Source organism: Schistocerca piceifrons, chromosome X, assembly GCF_021461385.2.
Source record: "Schistocerca piceifrons isolate TAMUIC-IGC-003096 chromosome X, iqSchPice1.1, whole genome shotgun sequence".
In the NCBI taxonomy this organism is placed as follows: Eukaryota; Metazoa; Arthropoda; class Insecta; order Orthoptera; family Acrididae; genus Schistocerca; species Schistocerca piceifrons.
In genome coordinates, this window is record NC_060149.1 from 546,836,615 (window position 1) to 546,846,154 (window position 9,540).

Consider the following 9,540-nt stretch of genomic DNA (forward strand, 5'->3'; position numbering starts at 1 on the left):
CAGATTAACAATAGTTTTACTGGACTCTCCGTGACTCCATGATGCCCTGCTGTGTTACAGTATTCAGTGAACTCATGTCCCTGTATTGCACTGTTTCGCCTGCTTTAGTGGAAGGACTTCTTATACCAGCACACAAGCCAGTGGGGAGCAATCAATCAATGACTATTGGCCACTTACATGTTGAATACTGACTACAAGGTCATCGCCAGGCAATTTGCAGGCTGCGTTAAGATGACATTGTCGATGACATCTAACCCTGGAAGAAACAGATGTCACAGGGCGGGGGGGGGGGGGGGGGGGGGGGGGGGGAGGAGATGCCAACACACAGATGGTCACGAAGGACTGCAGCAACTTAATGGTGATCACATCAGCATGCCACCTGAGAGGGGAAATCGTCTTCTTCGATTTCAATTGGACCTTTGATACAGTGCACCATAACTTCCTCCTACAGGTGATGGACTGTATGGGATTTCCCCTGAGCCTCAGCAACACCCTGCACTGCCTTTTGGCAGCAGCCAGCTCTCATTGTCCAGCATTTGACGACTGAGACAGAAGATCTTAGCTCGTTACCTCTGCGTCACATCTGATGTGATTGAACCTCAGACCCTTCTCTCTCTGGATGACTATTACTTTCCCCCTGAAATTAGGGCTCATACGGAGGCATATAGATAGTCGTTTTCCCTCGCTCTATTTGTGAATAGAACAGGAAAAAAACGACTAGTAGTGGTACATGGTACCCTCCGCCAAACACCGTGCAGTGGTTTGCGGAGTGTCTATGTAGCAGTGGGCCCAATACACATTAAAAAGTCTCTGCTGCAAGATTGTCCCTTTCTACCTAACATCACACAATCACACTCGAGCCATTCCTCAGTGGTCTCAGCTGCAGGCTATTTGTCATCACCCTGCGGGACAAGACCTTCCACTATAGTACGTAAGCCAATGACCTACTACTGCTGATTCGTTCCAGCGATGAAATCTGCATTGTACTAAACTGGATCACCTTCCACTATAGTGCATATGTCAACGACCTGCTACTGCTGGTTCATCCCACTGATGAGGTTCTCAGTGTACTAAGCTGGATCGAGTGATATGGACAGGTCATGCCAGTCTTCTGAACATCAGCATGTTAGTGGCGTTGCTACAGGGCATGGATTTTGGCAAGATGCTGCCGTCCCCTTCTGCCAGTTACTGACTTGAGATATTTGGGAGTCACGTTTACAAAGGATGTGTGCGGAATCGCTGTGGCAAACTATCGCTAAATATTACGTATTGTACACGTGATGGTGCACCAAAGCCCGCTCCTGGACTTGAACCAGCTGCAACATGTGGAAAAACTATACCTCTAAGTAGCATGAAAACTCAGTCCCGTGGCGCAGGTCTGCTCCCTACCAGTGGTGGTAGGTCGCAGGCTTCAGGTAGTCTTTGGTTATTTCCTATCCAAGGGACACCTATTTAAAGTATCTTACGACACTCTTACCCTCCTCCAGCACGATTGAGGGCTGGGACTGTTTAATGTCCGGGCACAGGCAGCTGCCCCCTATATGAGCAATATGTGGAAACGATGGACCACCCAAAGCACCTCCCTCACAGGTCGTCTATTGGGGGTTCTGGTGCTGGTCTCTAACATCTCGCCAGTGATGGTGGCGCATGTCATGACATTCATTCTGAAATACAACTATGTGATAAACTGTCCCTACAATGCGCTCACCGAAGGTAAAAGATCACCAGCCTACTGTGGGTGGCTCCACATAATGTGGTAGAAACCAAGTAAAATTTCCATTGGCCATGAGTGTGGAAAACGATACACCACCACTCTCTGCCTAGCGCCATGCAAACGACGTGGTGTCAGGTCACCAACAAAAATATGTGATGATATACGAGCTCCACGCTATCAGATTAATAGACTGCCCCCTTTACCATGACTGTCGCCTCCTGAAGACTGATGAACATCACTTGATGTGCGTCTCATCGTCCAGCATTTGACGACTGAGACAGAAGATCTTAGCTCGTTACCTCTGCGTCACATCTGATGTGATTGAACCTCAGACCCTCCTCTCTCTGGATGACTATTACTTTCCCCCTGAAAAAATCATGTGCTTACATGGTTCATCTACATCTACATCCACAGCTACATAGACACTCCGAAAACCACTGCACGGTGTTTGGCGGAGGGTACCATGTACCACTACTAGTCGTTTTTTTTTTCCTGTTCCATTCACAAATAGAGCGAGGGAAAACGACTATCTGTATGCCTCCGTATGAGCCCTAATTTCTCGTATCTTATCTTCGTGGTCCTTATGTGCAATGTATGTTGGTGGCAGTAGAATCGTTTGGCAGTCAGCTTCAAATGCCGGTTCTCTAAATTTTCTCAATTGTGTTTCTCGAAAAGAATGTCGTCCTTTCTCCAGGGATTCCCATTTGAGTTCCCAAAGCATCTCTGTAATACTTACATGTTGTTCGAACCTACCAGTAGCAAATCTAGCAGCCTGCCTCTGAAATGCTTCGATGTCTTCCCTAAATACAACCAGATCCCAAACACTCGAGCAGCAAAAATGGTTCAAATGGCTCTGAGCACTATGGGACTCAACTTCTGAGGTCATTAGTCCCCTAGAACTTAGAACTAATTAAACCTAACTAACCTAAGGACATCACACACAGCCAGGCAGGATTCGAACCTGCGACCGTAGCGGTCTCGCGGTTCCAGACTGCAGCGCCTAGGACCGCACGGTCACTTCGGCCGGCCTCGAGCAGCACTCAAGAATAGGTCGCACTAGTGTCCTGTGTGTGGTCTCATTCACAGATGAACCATACTTTCCTAAAATGAACCGAAGTCGACCATTCGCCTCCCCTAGCACAGTTTTGACATGTCACTTTGCAACGTTACACCTAGTTATTTAAATGACTTGACTGTGTCAAGCAGGACACTAGTAATACTGTATCCGAACATTACAGGTTTTCTCTTCCTGCGCATCCGCATTCACTTAAATTTTTCCGGATTTAGAGCTAGCTGGGATTCATCACACCAACTAAAAATTTTGTCTGAGTCATCTTGTATCTTCCTACAGTCACTGAGCTTCGATACATTACCATACACCACAGCATCATCATCAAACAACTTCAGATTGCTGCCCACCCTGTCTGCCAAATCATTTATGTATATAGAGAACAACAGCGATCCTATCACACTTCCCTGGGGCACTCCTTCGATACACTTGCCTCTGATGAACACTCGCCGTCAAGGACAACATACTGGGTTCTGTTAGTTAAGATGTCTTTGAGCCACTCATATATATGTGAACTTATTCATTCCATATGCTCGTACCTTCGTTAACAGCCTGCAATGGGGCACCGTCTCAAATGCTTTCCGGAAATCTAGAAATATGGACTCTGCCTGTGGCCCTTATCCATAGTTCGCACTATATCATGTGAGAAAAGGACAAGTTGAGTTTCGCATTAGCAATGTTTTCTAAAACCATGCTGACTCGTGGATATGATTCTCAGTCTCAAGAATGTTTAATATAATCGAACTCAGGATGTATTCAAGCATTCTGCAGCAAACTGAAGTTACAGATATTGGTCTGCAATTTTGCAGGTCCGTTCTTTGATCCATCTTATATTCTGGAGTCACCTGCGCTTTTTTCCATTCACTTGGAACTTTGTGCTGGGCGAGAGATTCACGATAATGCAGGCTAGGTAAGGGGCCAATGCCCTAGAGTACTCTTCATAAAACAGAATTGGGATTGGATCCGGACCGACTGATTTATTTGCTTTCAAATCTTTCAGTTGTTTCTCTATGCCAGGGATGCCTACTACAATGTCGTCCATATGGGATTCTGTCTGATGGTCAAATGACGGTATGCTTGCATGATTCTCCTGTGTCAATGATTTTTTGAACGTGAAATTTAAAACTTCTGCTCTCGTTTTGTTATCTTCAACTGGCACACCAGACTGGTCAAAAAGGACTGAATGGAAGCCTTATACCCGCCTAGCGATTTTACACAGGACCAGAAGTTTCTCACGTTCTCTGCCAGATCTTTTGCACATAGATCTGGTCTTCTGCGAGATTGGAAATGGAGTCAAAGCAGCCTTTGCTTCACAGGTGATCACATTACCGCAGAGCAAGCGAAGAGCTGCTCTGTTCGTCTCACCCTTATTGCCCAGTGGTGGCCACAACTCCTAAATTGCAACATAAAAAACGAGATTAGTTGCAATTTCCACGTGAAACGACCTTCCTGGATTCAAAACCATACACTGATAAGCCAGAACATTATGACCACCGATCTCCTATCGATATAAACCCGTCCAGGAGATAGCAAAATCACCTGGCGAGGAATGACTGCTAGTCACACGCATGGTGCATGTAATATGACTGAGAGTGCTGTCCGTGTGTAGAATGAGGAAGGCACGGGATCTATCTGAGTTTCACCATGGGCAGATTTTCACGGCCTTGAGCATTTTGGAAACCGCACGACTTTTCAGGTGTTTGAGTAATGCTGTGATGAATGTCTTCTATATGTGGCGAAGCCAAGGTGAAGCCATATCCAGATATTGTGGGGTTAGGCGGCCACTCCTCATTACAAATGGATGTCATAGGCTGGGCAGACTGGTAAAACGGGAAAGGTGTCGAACTGTGGCGGAACTAACATCAGACTCTAATGCTGGACAGAGTACAAGTGTGTTTGAACACACAGTGCACCGAGCACTGCTAATGATGGGCCTCTGCAGCTGACAACCCATGCATATCGCAATGTTAACACAACGACATTGGCAACTAAAACTGGAATGGACACGAAACTATTGGCACTGCATGTTGGCGCTGTGGCAGAACATTGCATGTCTGATGAATCCTGATACCTTCTTCATCATGTTGATGGGAGGATGGGAATCCGTCACCTTCCAAAGGAACAGTTCCTTGACACCTGTACTGCAGGACGGAGACAAGCTGACCATGGTTCTGTTATGCTCATGCAAGGCACCATGATGGCCAAAGAGTATCACACACTGGTTGCAGAGCACGAGGCACCTTCATGATGATCACATTTCCCAACAGCAGTGGTCATTTTCAACAAGATAGTGCGCCACACTACAAGACCAAGAGTGTGATGGAGTGGTTTGAGGAACACATTGATGAGTTCCATTTGATGTGCTGGCCCCCATCTAGCCAGGTCTGAACCTGATCAAACACATCTGGGATCCGACTGAATGTGATGTCAGAGCCCATCGGCCCTCTCCCGGAATTTATGGGAATTAGGTGACTTGTGGGCGCAGATGTAGTACGAACTCACTCCAGCGACCTACCAAGGTCTCATTGATTCCCTGCCATGCTGTTATCTATGCCAAAGGTGGTCATGCTGGCTATTAGGTAGGTGGTCATAATGTTCCGGCTGATCAGTGTAGACTGATAAACTTATTTCACATGTTATGTGCAAATCACTCAGGTTACTCAATGAAAACGATACGAATAGATCAAGTGAATTTAGCAGGATATTTTGGTGCCGTCCAGGAAGGGTTGCCAAAGATATCCTGCATTGTAATCACGATTTGGTTCTACTACTAGCAGAAGAATACCAACTGATGTGTTCCGTGAGTCGGCTGTGAAGTGATTACACAGTCTGTCTCAAAAATGGGGCTGCCAAAGTTGGGAATACCAAAAGTATACGACACTGAATCTTATTCGCATTTCTGTAACTAGGTTTAGAGACTACTGTGTAGCTACTAACAATTCACAGGTCCACAGTCTGTAAACTAAATATCAAACATGAACAATTGTCACAATTATTTGTGTTTTTCTGTCTTAAGCATACTGAAAACTAAAACGCTCGTCACCAGATGTGATTAACATTTTTGGAGCATCTTCAGTGTTTATAGTGTCAACGTTACGAGCAGGCAACACATCTTTTTTATAATTATAGACAGAAGACATTTTTCTTGAGATTGCTGTCATTGGCACTATCCCCAAAAGAGAGGAAAGAGGAGACAGCAACACAGCACTGATTACAGGAACTCAAGGAAATACATAGAGGCTCTGCCTTTCACTTCATTTTGTTAACCTTGTATTGTTGTTTATCTCAGTTTTAGATGTACTGGAATTAGAAATTCTTATTCATAAGGCACTTTACTTTTGTATTAAGCACTAAACTGCATCACCACCCACCATTCAAATCGAATGGACAACATAACACAACCACATTCAAAGAATCTGATCATGCAGTTGATACTGTCATATACTCATAACGATTAGAGCATAATTGTTACTGCTCAAGAAAAGCGAAAAGTGCCTTATGAATGAGAATTTCTATTTGCAATACGCTTAAGACTGAGACCCAAAGTAACAATAGAAGGTTAAGAAAATGAAGTGAAGGGCAGAGATTCTATGTATTTTCTCGAGTTCTTCCAATCAATGCTGTGTTCTTGTCTCCTCTTTCCTCTCTTTTGGGGATAGTTCCAACGACAGAAATTTAAAGAAAAATATTTTATAAGTCTATAATTATAAAAATATGTGTTGCCTCCTCCTAACGTTGACAGTATAAACACTAGAGATGCTCCAAAAATGTTTATCACGTCTGGTAATGAGCCTTCTAGTTTCCAGTATGCTGAAGACAGAAAAACACAAAATAATTGTGACGGTTGTCGATGTACGATGCAGCTGAGTATTATTAGTAACTACGTTCTAGTCCATAGATACAGAAATGCAAATAAGACTCAATGACATTTGCTTTTGGTATTCCGACCCTCGGCAGCTTCATCTTTGAGACAGAATCTATAGGCACTTCGCAGCCGACTCAAGGAATACGTTGGCTGATATTTTTTCTGCTAGTAGTCTAACTCAATCTTGGCAACAATGCACGATATTTTGACAACTCTGTTGAAGACGAGTCACTTCCTGGATGGCACTGAATTATCCAGCAAAATTCACTTCAGCTATTTGTGCCATTTTCGTTAAATATCCTGAGTCATTCATACATAAGGTCTGAAATAAAGTTATCAGTTTTTGGTTTTGAGTCCAGGAAAGTTATTCTATGTGGAAAGAGCAACTAATCTCACTTTGCGTTGCGGATTAGTTGTTGTAGTTACCACTGGGGCAATAAGGGAGAGACGAATTGAGCAACTCTTTGCTAGCTCTGAGGTAACGTTGTCAGCTGCGAAGCAAAGTGCCACATTTCTATGCAACTTTATAGTGACATGTGACAGCAATGAAATTTAGATTGTTTCTTAGTCCATATGAGTAATATCTTGCTAATTTATGCCGATATAGGTTTATTTGTGTTACAGATATCTTACGTTTTATTACAATAGACTTGCGGTGGGTGTATGGTTTTTGTGGTAAGTAGTATTTCATTTGTATTAGTACAATGCAGAATTATTTCATATGTGAGAGAAATTAATCATCAACAGACTATTCTATCACATTATCTAAAACAGTCTGACAGTGCTTAGGTAGTTGACTGATTGCACACCTGTAGAATTCTACTGGATCTAAGTTAAATATGTCGTCAAACCATGTCTGAAATGAATTCTTGTCCACGATAGCATTTTCTTGGTCGTTTTTCGGAAAGGAACAAGAACGGTAAACATTTAAGGGGTTAAGATAAGAATAATAAGTGCGTGAGGGATGATTTTTAAAACGAACTTTTGGATAGATTTGTTTGTGAAATCAGAAGAGTGCATGACCTTATAGTAGCAACACATGATGCAATTTTGTAGGTTGTTTTTCTTACACTGCAACTGAAAGGTGTCTTAGTTGCTGGCAAAAAATACCAGCTGCGATATGCACACCCCTAGGGAGTGGTTTGAGCCACCAGATGGAATATATTATGTTCAAATTGCCCTTTTCTCGAGTATATATTTTTTGTTAGGATTTAGCCATTAACTCCTTCTTGAGAAGTTAACGTAAAGACATTATAACTCATCACTGGTAACATTACTGCATAGGAATTCTCAACGAGTGACCTGATAACATTCAAGCAAAAATGCAGCAATAGTTATCCCTTTGGCTTTTGTTGCTTTGAATTAAAGCATGCAGTACTTCTACTCCTGACTTCTGAACCTTGCCTAGAGAATGCAAATGTCACATGTTTAAATGGTCGTAGTTCATAACATACGTCTGTTATCGAGACTTTCTGAATGTGAAAAATAGTTCATTCCAGTACAATCTTTCTTGAAACAAGTAAATCCTTTTCTGAGGTGTTTTCCCAAAAGCACTAGCCCCGCACACGTCATACAAAGGTTCTGAGCTGCATTTGTTGCCTTCAACCGTTTGTTAATTCCATGGCAAGTAATACGTCTCCAGTGTTAGACCTTTTTCGACTTGCTACTCTATTTTACAACACTTGAAGAATATTCATAAGCTTCAGGCACGCAGAATCCAATATGTAGCTACAAAATAAATACTAGAATTGCAAATAAGAAAATGACGGTTGATAATACACTCATAGCGCCTCGCCTTTTTCGCCTGGTCGGACGGCATCTGGTGTGAGGTGGGAGGTGGCGTATGGTCCGTAGCATATAACTGGTGTCCGGTGGCCGCTGTAGGGTGACGAAACTATCTTGCATCAACTAGTTTTGGTCTTGGCGCAGCCACAAGCTGTTTTGCGGAATTTTTTCTGGACGTTTTTGCTATTACTGTTGTGTTTGATAGTGAAACAAAGCATCTTTGACGTTCCATCAGACATAACTTCAGCAAATTCCTGGAATACCATTAAAAAAAAAAAAAAAAAAAACATCGAGGGGTCTCCAATTCGCGACTTTATATCTACTTTGCGCAACATTTCCCACTAGACAATGAGCAGATACAGTTACGTAACGGCTCGTGAAGAGTGACAGCAGTTCTTCCATACACTTCTACATCCTACAGTGCTCCCAGATCGTGCTTATGGTCAGACAAAATTCTGAGGGGTGACCGGTTATATTCGCTACCTTAAGTAAACGAATTCGCCATATTCTCTGCAGCAGTCGGGCAACGGCCAGGTTCTATGTCAAAGACTTTACAAAGCCCTGTTTGCCACAATAAATGATGGACACAAGACTAGAAAAGTTGTTCACGTGACTCACTAGGTGGCTTTTTATTGTTAGTGCAGTTACGCCAAAGTGCAGAGGGTGAATGAGTTGTTTAAAGCCTTGGTTGCAGATCCATCCAAGCTGTTAGAGAATCTAAAAGTTTTTGTTGAGGGCATTGCGAAGAAAATCGGTCCCTCAACATACCATAGAGGAAGGATTTCTTAACAGAGAATCTTGAAAGCTATATTCATTATCATGCACATTTATAATTTGTAACTGAGGAAAAATTACAAAATTTAAAACTGCCTATGGAAATGAAACCGAATTTAAGAAAAGGTGCATTACTTTCCTTCCTAAGTTACGTACTGAACTTCAAACGATACCCCCTGATTATGTAAAGGTTTTGAGAAATGCCAGTATGTCAATGTTGTCAGTTTCAAATTCTTTGCGACTACTCAAAGAATCACTTATACCAATAATGAATAATCTACAAGTCTCCAGTGAAACGGTCACAAAAGCAGATTTTAAGCTGCAAAATTTAAC